The sequence below is a fragment of the Callospermophilus lateralis genome, unplaced genomic scaffold, assembly GCF_048772815.1.
Source record: "Callospermophilus lateralis isolate mCalLat2 unplaced genomic scaffold, mCalLat2.hap1 Scaffold_139, whole genome shotgun sequence".
NCBI classification, from domain to species: Eukaryota; Metazoa; Chordata; class Mammalia; order Rodentia; family Sciuridae; genus Callospermophilus; species Callospermophilus lateralis.
The window spans coordinates 70,193-83,941 of record NW_027512543.1 but is presented as its reverse complement, the minus strand read 5'-3'; the positions used below and the strand labels follow the sequence as shown (position 1 = coordinate 83,941).

General features: G+C 48.4%; 1 pseudogene; it reads left to right on the top strand.

Annotated features, from left to right (window-relative positions):
• The first annotated feature begins 527 nt into the window (after positions 1 to 527).
• On the top strand, positions 528 to 13,205 carry LOC143640229 (B-cell CLL/lymphoma 9 protein-like; annotated as a pseudogene).
• Positions 13,206 to 13,749: the final 544 nt, after the last annotated feature.

Genomic DNA, 13,749 nt, shown 5'->3' with positions numbered 1-13,749 from the left:
TCCTCTGCTTACAGATGCCTAGTTCTTGCTGCTTGGGTGGGAGGTTGTGTGCTGGGATAAGGTCTTAGTCACTCTTCAGCTACTTCAGCACCAGAGCCTGTGGCCAGGATAGGAGTGTTGCCCTTTCTTTTAACTCTGCTGGAAGCTGAGGGATGATCTTGCTGGCTCTTTGTTGGCTGGTGCTTTCCTCTTGATCCTGTTGTGATGTGGTTTTATGTTTCCGTGTTATGTTATGTCTCACCATTTTGGGGTGTTCTTTTCTTGTAGAGTGCCCTGGAGATGCGAGATTTTCCTTTGGCAGCAGGAGGCACACACCCAGAGAATGCGGGAGCTGCAAGGAGAAAGGACCCACTTCCCCAGCAGAGAAAAACAAAGAGGAAAAAGGTGTACAAGTGGTCAGTGCTAAGGGACACGCCAAGCAAGCAGTGGGCCACTGCTGCTGCTCCCAGCAGCTGCTTCTGCGATAGCCTGAGAGGAACTCGGTGAGCCCGTCCCTGTTTGTGACTGCAAGCTCAGGATTTCAATCAATGCATTCCAGTAACCCTAAAGTGAGGAACTCTCCATCAGGAAACACACAGAGGTGAGGACAAGGGCCACTCCCCACGGCCCCTTGGGGATTCCTGGTGCACCACAGACACTTACTGATGATACGGTGTGTTGGGTTAGAAACAGATGACACCCAAATGGGAAAGAAAGGGAAATGGAATAGTAAATAGGAACAGAAGAGTCACCGGGCTAATGACAAAGCTTATGTAGTTTCCCTGTAGTATTCTTTACTCATCGTTCTCGGACCTCTCCTCTTTACCACTGCACACCTTGCCAAAACTCGCATACAAAGACCAACAGGACAGTTGCTAAACTTGGCAAGGTGAGGGCCTGAGGTTGCCCCAGTCCCATGCCAGCTTTCCCTCTGCTACCCAGTTCTTGAGTTTCATTTTGAAAGGAGCCTTTCCTTCCCACACTGGGGCAGTGGTTGGTCTACCCTGTTTTGGTAAAATGCACTGTTGGGAGGGATTCGCGTCCTGGAGGATCTCCCTAAGCTTCCAGGCACCAGTGGGTTTCCCTCTTGCTCTCTGGGACTGTCCACATTTCCCACCAGGGAAGCTGGCCTGTCCTCACAGCTGTCTGTCACCAGGCTGGGGGTGCATGTTTGTTGACTCTAAACTAGTCTCCGTGTGAGAGTCACTTCCCTATATACATAGAAACCTTTGTCCTTTATTGACAGAAGGCCTAGAGATGGGTCCCCATGTGACCAGGGTTCCTGAGACCTGGCAGTCCACTGTGTTCAGTCCTCCTCTGTGGATGGCTCTGAAATGGGAACGAGCAAGTGGCTGAGGTGCAGCATGGGTTGGTTATTTAGTCCTTAGGGTTTCCTGGACCCACTGAAGAAATTGCTGCTCCTGTGCCTGGTGTCTTATTTCCTTTTGTTATTTGTTTCTTCTAGTAGCCCTAAGTCAAAGCAGGAGGTGATGGTCCGTCCCCCTACAGTGATGTCCCCATCTGGAAACCCCCAGCTGGATTCCAAATTCTCCAATCAGGGTAAACAGGGGGCCTCAGCCAGCCAATCCCAGCCATCCCCCTGTGACTCCAAGAGTGGGGGCCATACCCCTAAAGCACTCCCTGGCCCAGGTGGGAGCATGGGGCTGAAGAATGGGGCTGGAAATGGTGCCAAGGGCAAGGGGAAACGGGAGCGAAGTGTTTCCCCCGACTCCTTTGATCAGAGAGATCCTGGGACTCCAAACGATGACTCTGACATGAAAGGTATGTCTGTAAGATCCCTGAGACTCAGAGGGAAGTCGGTATCCTGAGGGAAAGCCTCTGACATGGGCTGGAGGCCAGAAAGGCCAGCTCGGTCAAGTGGGGAGAACAGGAGTCAGATTCAGGAGTTCTCCCAGGGTGTAATGGAACTGTTCTTTCTCACTTTTCTACTCACTGGAGCCTAGTCTGGAACCACCTTGTTGAGTGCTGCCCGGGGGGTTGCACATAGTTTGACAGGGTACCTCACAGGGCTGGCCACATTTTTATGCATGTCTTTGGCCTCTGTGCTGATTCTCCTTCAGTTTCCAGTCAGTAGCTCCAGCCTCTCTGCAAGTGGCATCCCCTCCTGTTCTCCATCCGAGTAGTCTCCCTGGGCTTGGGTTTGTGCTCTCTGGTTGCCACTTTGCTAGGCTTGCAGACACAAGGGGAAGCCTTGGTGGCCCTGACAGTACTCTAGACTTGTCACAGCTGATTTCACTGTGGCAGGAATGAGGGACTACCAGATGTGGTAGAGATTTGGCAGGTACCAAAGTGGAGTCAGCCAGAAAGGGGTATGATATGTGATTTTAGGTTTTTTTCCTCCTAGTGTAAGAACAAAAATCTAACTGTAGGCCAGAATGTGAAGTTAGTTTTCAAGAACTGGAACCCATAAGAAAAATGGAAAACCTTGCCAGGTGCAGCAAAAGCTGGCCTCATGGTTATCCCAGCTATCCTGGAGCCTGAGGCAGGAGGATCATCAGTTCAAGGCCAGCCTGGGCCATTTAGTGATGTGTAATGGAACTGTTCCTTCTCACTTTTCTACTCACTGGAGCCTAGTCTGGAACCACCTTGTTGAGTGCTGCCCGGGGGGATGCACATAGTTTGACGGGATACCTCACAGGGCTGCCCACATTTTTATGCATGTCTTTGGCCTGGAGACTCAAAATGAAAAATAAAAGGCCTGGGGTTTTAGTTCAGGGTAGAGCGTTTGCCTAGCATTCAGAGGCCCTAGGTTCAAGTCCCAAAATTGTGAGAAAAAAAAAGAAAACCTGGGTGATTGTTCCCCCTTTCTTTCCTCCCTACCTCTATTCCTTTCTTTTCTTTTCGTTCCTTTCCTTCCTTCCTCAGGTGTTGGAAGGCCTCCTTAAGTTTTGGAGGCCTACTATGAGGGCCAGCACTATGCGGATGCTAGGGGTACCATGGTCAATAAGATAGACGGAGTAGCCGTTCTTAAGGATTTGAGTGTATCTAGAAGCTGATCGTTAAATAAACAATGAAATTTCATGAATGCTGAAGTAAAAGAAGTTAGGGGACTATGAGTTCCATTAGCTGGGGCATCTAGGCAAGTCCAAGAAGTTTGAAAACTGTTACCAGGATGGAGGGACAGTTATACTGATATCTGAAGGATGTATTCTATTTACAGAAATGAGGAGGGAGGGTGCTTTGTAATGAGTCATATAGGGAGAAGAGTGTTTGAAATTTTATAAGCAGAAAGAAGGTTTCCTCTTAACAAGATAATTTCTTCTTGAAATTCTCAAGGTGGGTTTGTGTTGTGATGCTGTAAATGCTGGCAGAAAAAAAAAGAGTCTCAGTCTTTCCATGATAATGAGTCTTTTATTCTTTTAGAATGTAATTCTGCTGACCATATAAAGTCCCAGGATTCCCAGCACACACCACACTCCATGACCCCATCAACTGCCACAGTCCCCAGGTCTTCCACCCCTTCCCATGGCCAAGCTACTGCCCCAGAGCCCACACCTGCTCAGAAGACTCCAGCCAAAGTGGTGTATGTGTTTTCTACTGAGATGGCCAATAAGTAAGTAGATGGCACTGTCTTGCTGTTAAACGTCACTTATCTGTGTGGGGAGAGGGGACCTTAATTCTTATTCCCCTTCCCCTTGCAGATTGATTTTTTCCCTCTTGTATCATGTAAAGTTGACAGTACAAAAAGAGATAAAATAAAATGTAAATCCTTCCCCATCTTACTCCCCAGAGGCAACCACTGATAATACTTCCTTGACTTTTCTTTCAGAATTTTTTTGTGCTAATACAAATATACACATCTACCTTTTTTAAACATAGAAGAGTGATTGTATAATAAACACTTTTTCTACAATTTGCTTATTATTATTTTTAAATGCCCCAAGTAGTAAATATCTATAGTCAAATAATTAAAATTAAAAAAAAAAAAACACTAAAAAGAAAAACCTCTGGAATTTAAACATAACTACCATGAACGTCTTGCTATATATGTTCTGAGTGAATGGCTGAATCGATTTTTATTCATTTATTCTTCAAAAATACCCTGTGTGCACTTTTTTTTCTTTTCTTTTTCACTTAAGATAAAAAGTGAATCTTAACAAACTTAAACTTTCCCTGTCCCTGGGTGTTTTTGAGATTTTAGTGTTCACACTTCTCAGTTTGGGATTTTGAACTAGGATCTTCTATAAAATACCTTAATAGTAGGTTCATTAAGAAGAAGAAAGTTTGGGGTTTTGTTTTTTGTTTTTTTTGGTGCCTCTTTTGGGGTACATTCATGGCTGTCTTTTAGTTTCAGGTGTTTGATGATAATAAAATGTTTCCCTTAGTTTCTTCTTCTGTTCTTAAATTTATTTTTTAGTCATTGATTTACTTACTTACATATGGTGCTGAGACTTGAGCCCAGAGCCTCACACATGGCAGGCTGCGCTCCACCACTGAGCCACCCCCAGCCCCTTGGTTTCTTCTTATCCAATATCTCTGGTGGTTCTTGGTGCTTCTCCTTCCACTCCCTTAGAGGTCCAGCGTGGGGTCCAGTTGGGGTCACAGTGAGAGAGACAGAGTCATGGCCTAGCATGTTTTCCATATTGTCTCTGCAGAGCTGCCGAAGCAGTGTTGAAGGGCCAGGTTGAGACCATCGTCTCTTTCCACATCCAGAACATCTCCAGCAGCAAGGCGGACAGAAGCACAGCCCCTCTGGTATGTGGTTGAGAAGTGGGTCCACAGTGACTGCCCAGGATCGGGTGGTGATTGACAAGGAGCTGTATTCTGGATATCTAGTGTGACCTTGGTATTGTGGGACCTTAGGCATGTCACACTGTGCCTTTCTATCAGATGCTGGTAAACTGATGACGAGTGAGGGGAAGAAGGTGCTAAACAAAAGAGGAGTTACACAGATATCTCAGGGTCACCATCTCTAGGAAAATCTAAATTCAATCTATATGTAGAGCAGATTTTTTAAAAAATAACATTCTTGAATTAGTTGAAGAAAAAATATGCAGTGTTTATTTTAATGCATATGGTTGATTAAATTGAACCAAACGACATTTCTGGTGTCTGGCACTGTCCAGGCATTGCACCAGATGCTGTGGGGAGTGCTAAGAAGCTCAAGATACAGTCCCTGTGTTCAGAGAGCATGAACTCTAATACTGGTATGAGTCTTAATCATGGGAAAGTTAAATGACAGTAAGCAAAGTTATAATTCCAGATAAAATCGGTGCCATCTTGTCTACTTTGTGTATCAAAGAAATCTCCATCTCTGTGGACATAGCAGAGCTTGAGCTTTCCTCAACTGAGGGATTTTATATTTCCCAGGTTATCTGCACTACTCAGATGGAGAGTGAATATCGTTATATTTAAAATGCTTGTTGTCTGGGGGACCACTGGGTACCTTGCAACCCAGTCGAGCTTTATTGACTTAATGGTAGTTCTTAATACAGTTGTCACCTCCACCTTCTCTGGTGCTAAAATGTAATCAGAATTGGAGTTAAGGAGGGAATTAGTAATGATCCATTGCTCCAAATCTGAAACGAAAGGGGTAGTGAGAAACAGTTTCCTTGACTGTAATTGCTTTATTAAAACTGACCCCACCTCTAACCTGGCCAACCAAACCAAACCTGAAACGGCACGACAAGGAAAATTCGGGTGACCTCCATGCTTCGGTTGAGGAGTTGCAAAAGTGGAATTGTGCAGAGTCAAACAGATTGAGCTGATTTTACCCATACAAATCTGTCTACAGAAAAATGTGCATCAGTACTTCCAAATGAAACATTTGTGTATATATTTTTTTACAGAGTATAAATACTCAAAGATGTTTTTGCTTATATGAAATATAAATTCTTCATATACGTAGATACACATAATAATTCATGTGCAGATTTACCCAAAGGTAAACATTCCAGAGAGTACGTGGGGAGGTAAGTTAAGAGCCTTGTGGGTTTAGGAATACAGAATGGATTAAATTAACAAGTAGGAACAAATGAACACCAGAAAGGGATTAGGAGGGTCACTGACGGCTGGTGAAAAATAACTGAGAAAGTTTGTAGACTAGGCCCTTCTTAACCCTCTGAAGTCTCAGCTGTGCTAAAGTTGAGACCTAGAACATGTACATCCTTCTTCCAGACAGTCGTAGTGTCTGTGTCACCAATTGTAGGTAAGGGAGCTTTTATCCAGGACTCAGTTTAGCAGTAGTACTTAATAAGTTAAAAAGGGCAGCCTGCTGTCCATTGGAAGGAACAGATCAAGGGACACCGCGAGCTAGATCACCTCAGACTTGTGTGCAAACGCTTCCTTCCTGCAGATTATCCTACTACAGTTAATGTACAAATTCTTATCAGATATGGAATCAGTGATCACAAACTAAAAACAGAAACCATAGATGTGAGGCCCCTGGAAACTCAAGGAGGGGAACACTTCAGTCATCACCCTACCGGAGGGGATGTGACATGGAGTGGCCTCCCGCTGTATCCAGCTGGCAGAGCACAGAACTACAAGTGAAGCATCAGACCTTTTGATTGATGACGATAAGTCTGCATACCCTATTGTACTTCCAGGAAAAAGAAAAAGGTGTTAGGTGTAGCCTCCCACATACCAAGGAACTAATCTTTTACCTGAATCAAAAACACATAGTAGACATGTGATATCAAACCTGTTCCTCGAAATAGACACTCAGATGTATTCTCTTTGGCAGAGTGGCTCTCCCCTGGCATGCTTATACAGTTATTGGAACCCGATCTTCAAGAAGGGAAAGAGGATGCCATTGGACAGTAAGGTTTAAAAAAAAAATCGAAACATCTCTATGTCCAAAGAAGGGTTGTACGTAAATAATTTCAGAATCAAGTGTCAGTATAGAGTTATGTCACTGGGACAAATCCTTTATAACATATCTTGCTCTTTTAATTGCCCCTCCGTTCAGTTTACCAATGATATAAACAATCTCATTTATCTTCAGAATACACAGATATCTGCCCTTCACAATGATCCGAAATCTCTCCCACAACAACCCCCAGATCCAGCCAACCAGGACCAGAATTCTTCCCAGAACACCAGACTGCAGCCAACTCCACCCATTCCGGCACCAGCACCCAAGCCTGTGGCACCCCCACGTCCCCTGGACCACGACAGTCCTGGGGTGGAGAATAAACGGATTGCTCCTGTAGGCAGTCCTGCCAGCTCCACTCCGTTGCCTCCGGACGGCACCGGGCCAAACTCAACGCCCAACAATCGAGCAGTGACCCCTGTCTCCCAGGGGAGCAGTAGCTCTTCGGCAGATCCCAAAGCCCCTCCACCCCCATCAGTGTCCAGTGGCAAGCCCCCCACACTGGGAGAAAACCCTGACGGCCTGTCTCAGGAGCAGCTGGAGCACCGTGAGCGCTCCTTGCAGACCCTCAGAGACATCCAGCATATGCTCTTCCCTGATGAGAAAGAATTCTCAGGACAGAGTGGGGGGCCCCAGCAGAATCCTGGGGTATTAGATGGACCTCAGAAAAAAACAGAAGGGCCAATCCAGGCCATGATAGCTCAGTCCCAAAGCCTGGGTAAGTGTCCTGGGCCCCGGACAGATGTGGGAGCTCCCTTTGGCCCTCAAGGACATAGAGATGTGCCCTTTTCTCCAGATGAAATGGTTCCACCTTCTATGAACTCCCAGTCTGAGCCCATCGGACCTGACCACCTGGAGCACATGACCCTTGAGCAGATGGCGTGGCTGAAGCTGCAGCAGGAGTTCTACGAGGAGAATCGGAGGAAGCAGGAGCAAGTGGTGGTGCAGCAGTGCTCCCTGCAGGACGTGCTGGTCCACCTGCACGGGCCGAGGGCTGTGGGCCGAGGGCCGCCCCCTCCCTACCAGGTGACTCCTGGTGAAGGCTGGGCACCCGGGGCTGCAGAGATGTTCTCTGATGGAATCAGCATTTCACATTCTCTGCCCCCCAGGGCATGGCTCCCCATTCCAACATGCCAGGGAGCCAGATGCGCCTCCCGGGATTTGCAGGAATGATAAACTCTGAAATGGAAGGGCCAAATGTGCCCAACCCTGCGTCTAAACCAGGCCTCTCTGGAGTCAGTTGGCCAGACGATGTGCCAAAAATCCCAGATGGTCGAAACTTCCCTCCCGGCCAAGGTGTCTTCAGTGGTCCTGGCCAAGGGGAGCACTTCCCAAACCCCCAAGGATTGTCTGAAGAGATGTTTCAGCAGCAGCTGGCAGAGAAGCAGCTGGGTCTCCCCCCAGGGATGGGCATGGAAGGCATCAGGCCCAGCATGGAAGTGAACAGGGTGATCCCAAGCTCCCAGCGCCACATGGAGCCCGGGAACAATCCCATCTTCCCACGGATACCAGTCGAGGGCCCGCTGAGTCCTTCCAGGGGTGACTTTCCAAAAGGAATGCCTCCACAGATAGGCCCTGGTTGGGAACTTGAGTTTGGGATGGTTCCTGGTGGGATGAAGGGAGATGTGCATCTGAATGTCAGCATGGGGCCCAGCACTCAGATGATACCTCAGAAGATGAGAGAGGCTGGCGCAGGCCCTGAGGAGTGGATGAAGTCCCGCCCAGGCGGCTCAGACATGCTGCCTGCCCAGCAGAAGATGGTTCCCCTGCCATTTGGTGAGCACCCTCAGCAGGAGTATGGCATGGGCCCCAGGCCATTCCTTCCCATGTCTCAGGGTCCAGGCAGCGGCAGTGGCTTGCGGAATCTCAGAGAATCAATTGGGCCCAACCAAAGGACTCACAGCTGGCTCAGTCATATGCCACCACTACCTCTCAACCCCTCGAGTAACCCCACCAGCCTCAACCCAGCTCCCCCCGTCCAGCGTGGCCTGGGACGCAAGCCCCTGGATATATCTGTGGCAGCCAGCCAGGTGCATTCCCCAGGCATCAACCCTCTGAAGTCTCCCACGATGCACCTAGTCCAGTCCCCAATGCTGGGCTCACCCTCGGGGAACCTCAAGTTCCCCCAGACTCCGTCACAGCTGGAAGGCATGCTGGCAGGCCCAGCTGCTGCTGCTTCCATTAAGTGCCCCCCTGTTTTTGGGTCTGCTGCTGCTTCGCCTGTTCACCTCAAGTCTCCATCACTTCCTGCCCCATCACCTGGAAGGACCTCCTCTCCCAAACCTCCCCTTCAGAGTCCTGGGATTCCTCCAAACCATAAAGCTCCCTTCACCATGGCCTCCCCAGCCATGCTGGGAAGTGTAGAGTCAGGTCAGTATGTCAGCATCCTCACAGTCGCACTCATACCTGGAGATTGCCAGACCCTGATTTTGCTTAAGAAAATTGGTGTCTTTGAGTGTAACCAGAGGAAGTGGCCTTTGCCAAAACTCGTGGCAAGGTGCATCATTCTGAGTACTGCGTTAGGCGTTTGCACAAGTACCCAGCCCTACAAAGTGTCTGTGTGTGGTGGGTGCTGTGGAAGGAGGAAGGGAGTGGGACGCTGTGTGTCAGTTGTCACAGTGACTTACCTTAGCACAGTGAACAAGGCTGGTGAGATAGAACGTCCTAACAGTGGGGAAATGTGACTTCCTCAAATCCTGGGCCCACCCACTTCAAGGGGCTATGACTGAGTCTTGTCCCACACATAGAGGGAAGCTATTCTAAGACTTGTTTGGTTCTTGTAACTAGTTGCCCACAGAAAACTCCATTTTCTAAGATCAGCTACAGTTTGTTCATATTTTCTTCTTGGGAGAGACCCTCACTGATGATAGTAGCTTTGTGGGTGGAACCAGAGCTCTGAGGTGTGTACTAGTTTTGGTACAGTCTCCACCTGAGAAAACTAGAACCAGAACAAGATGGGAGGCCTGTCCTGCCAAGCCAAGGGTCTTCCTCTGGGGTAAGCGGGTCATTAAAACAGTGGAATAGCTAGCTGCTTCGGACCTTCTTAGGTCAAGCATCATGGCCATTGTTTTAGTTAGCTTTTTTGCTGCTGTGACTAAAAGATCTGACCACAACAACTTTAGGAGGGAAAGTTTATTTGAGGGCTCATGGTTTCAGAGGTCTCTGTCCATAGAAGGCTGGCTCCATTCCTAGGGACTCAAGGTGAGGCAGAACATCATGGCAGAAGATTGTGGCAGACAGTAGCAGAGAGAGAGAGAGAGAGAGAGACTGCCCACTCCAGATAAAAAATACATACCCCATAGCCACTTCCTCACGAACCACTTCCTCCAGCCACAGCCCACCGGCCTCCAGCTACTACTCAGTTGGTCCCAGCAGGGATTAATTCATTGATTAGGTTAAGGCTGTGACCCAACTGTTTCTCCAAACCTCCTTGCATTGTCTTACATGTGAGCTTCTAACCCGTAGCAGTCATGGAAACGAAGAGTTTGTGTAGGGTGATATGGCTGGTCCTGGGGTTGGGCACTAGTCTGGCTTCATGGGGTTCTAATACCTGGATCAAGTTCTAAATTGTGACTGGAAGGGAAAGAGTTCTATTTATATTTCACATTCTTTTCAATGAAATGGTTGTTTGTAATCTCATTTTTCTAATGTATTCCTGCTGCGTTTTGTCTTCACATCTGCTGATCTGTCATCTCCATGTCACGCCACAGTTTCCTTCTGCACACACAGAGAACTTGACCAGAAGATTGATGACTCGTGTCCTTGGTCTAATAACACTGTCCTGCTCATCTGTCTCCTTCCTGGCCTTGCCAGTTCATTATCATAGGGCTCAGTAGCTCTCAGAACCAGTGGACTCCCTGCCCATCTTTGTTTTGTTTTGCTTTGTTCTCCTAGGTGGCCCTCCACCGCCTACAGCCAGCCAGCCAGCCTGCCTCTGTGAATATCCCTGGAAGTCTTCCCTCGAGCACACCTTACACTATGCCTCCAGAGCCAACCCTCTCCCAGAACCCTCTCTGGATTATGATGTCTTGAATGTCCAAGTTCGCAATGCCCAGTTCGACCCCATTGTACCATGATGCCATCAAGACTGGCCAGCTCTTATGATGACTCCCCTTCAGCCCGTTCTCCCAACCTGCCGTCAATGAACAACATGCCAGGTAAGAAGCCAAAAAGACGGGTGTGGAGCTGGTGCTGACCAGGGAGAGACTTCCTGAATTGTTTTCTTAGAGACAGGTGGACATTGAACAGTTAGCCATGTGCCATCAGAGTCAGTCTCAGTGGAGTGGAGGTGCCTGACTAGAGGAGGATGGCCTTCTTCATCAGCTCCTCTGAGGCTGAGAGAGGGCTTCCCTGCTCTGTGTACCTGGCGGGTTCTGGACTTTTTCCTTTGGGGTCATCCTGCAGTCATGCTGAGGTCATTTCTTTCTCACATGCTGATGGGAATGTTGTTAGCTCTCACGTGGTTTCCTGGAAACGCACCCTCGAGCCACCAGCCACCACAGGGTTCCAGAGAGTGGGAAGCCCCTGTTTCCTAGACGAGTCCTTTCTTAGAACTAGGGCCATAATAAAAGTCTTCCTTTCACTGTTTGCTCTGTCTGCCTTCATTCCTTCACCCACTCCCACCTCTGCCCCCACTAATCTCAGAAAACAGGCGTGATCTTCAGTGGTGAAGGTGATGGAATCCCATTTAACCAGGTTAGGCTGCACTGTGTGAGAGGGACAGACGCCATCCCTGCCGCCCTCAGTGACGGTCCAGAGGGAGGCCAGAAGTTTAGACATCCCAGACACTGGCAGACAGGACACTTCCCCTTTTCCATTAAACGTCATCACTGTCATTGCCTTGATGTGTCTTTTAACCTGGAGTTAAATGGTCTCTTGGGAAGGCAACATAAAATAATGCCAGGTGTCAGTTGGAAAAAAAGACTCGTTTGGGTTCTTTGTTATAATTCCTGACCATTGGACTTGTGGAATCAATAATCCTCCATCTCCACAAAGGGCCGTACTTCAGTCGTTCAGGCAGATTATTTTCTTCCTGTGTTAAATTGTCTCCAGTGAAGACGACAACACTGTTTGCTTATTAACATAGAATTTTTCCCTTGCTGTCTTCTGCACAGTCATGTCATATGCATGGGTCAGACGCCCCCCAAATATGTTTCAGTCTTTGATGGCAGAGATTTTGTTTTCCCACCAGATAACTTTTTTTGTTAATTTGATTTATTAGTTTTTCTGAGTTGCTTTTAATTGAGTTGATTCCTTTGATATCTTTATTTTTCTAGGAATGGGCATTAATACACAGAATCCTCGAATTTCAGGTCCAAACCCCGTGGTTCCGATGCCAACCCTCAGCCCAATGGGAATGACCCAGCCACTTTCTCACTCCAGTCAGATGCCCTCACCAAATGCTATGGGACCCAACATACCTCCTCATGGGGTCCCAATGGGGCCTGGCTTGATGTCACACAACCCATGGGGCATGGGTCCCAGGAGCCTCTGATGGTACCTCAAGGACGGATGGGTTTCCCCCAGGGCTTCCCTCCAGTGCAGTCTCCTCCGCAGCAAGTCCCATTCCCTCACAATGGCCCCAGTGGAGGATAAGGCAGTTTTCCAGGAGGGATGGGTTTCCCAGGAGATGGCCCCCTCGGCCGCCCCAGCAACCTGCCGCCAATTTCAGCAGATGCAGCACTCTGCAAACCTGGAGGCCCAGGGGGTCCCGACTCCTTCACTGTCCTGGGGAACAGCATGCCTTCAGTGTTTACAGACCCAGATCTGCAGGAGGTCATCCGTCCTGGAGCCACCGGGATTCCCGAGTTTGATCTGTCCCACATTATTCCATCTGAGAAACCTAGCCAGACTCTGAAATATTTCCCTCAAGGGGAAGTCCCAGGCCGTAAACAGCCCCAGGGTCCTGGACCTGGTTTTTCGCACATGCAGGGGATGATGGGTGATCAAGCCCCCAGAATGGGACTAGCATTACCTGGCATGGGAGGTCCAGGGCCAGTAGGAACTCCGGACATTCCTCTTGGTACGGCTCCATCCTTGCCAGGCCACAACCCAGTGAGACCACCAGCCTTTCTCCAGCAAGGCATGATGGGACCTCACCATCGGATGATGTCACCAGCACAATCTACATTTCCCGGCCAGCCCACCCTGATGAACAATCCAGCTGCTGCCGTGGGCATGATTCCTGGCAAGGATCGGGGGCCTGCTGGGCTGTACACACACCCCAGGCCTGTGGGCTCCCCAGGAATGATGATGTCCATGCAGGGCATGATGGGACCCCAACAGAACATCATGATCCCCCCCCCAGATGAGGCCCTGGGGCATGGCTGCTGACGTGGGCATGGGTGGATTCAGCCAAGGACCTGGCAACCCAGGAAACATGATGTTTTAAGCTGCTAAGATTGGATGTGCCGATGCTTGTCGAGATGGGATTCCAGGTCCTGAGCACTGCTCGGAGGGAGCGCCAGGAGTGCTTACTGTTGGTCATGCAATAGGGGGACAGAGACCTGAGGGCTGCTTTGGGGGAGGGGAACTCGAGAATGTATGGATCTGTCTGAAAACAAATTCTTCATTTAATCAACAGGTGTGTTTTTTTTAAGATTTATTTTTTAAAAATTATTTTTGTGGACTTGGGTATCCCATGATGGCACCTACTTTTGGGAATCTGTAGCCGTGCTTTGAGAATCGCCATTGGTCACATGTTGCACCATTCTCTGTATGTTTACGTCATTTGGACTGGCTTCTCCCAGGATTCTTCTATGGTTTTTTTTGGTTTTGTTTTTGTTTTTTAAATTTGGGCTTTATTTTTTTGTGTGTACTGTACTATATTGTAAAAGGGATTTTAGCAGAGACGTTAGTCTTTGGGGCAAGAGGAGAACAGGAATGCTGGGCTGTTTACTTTAGGTGGAGAATCCATCTTCAGACTTTGGACTATT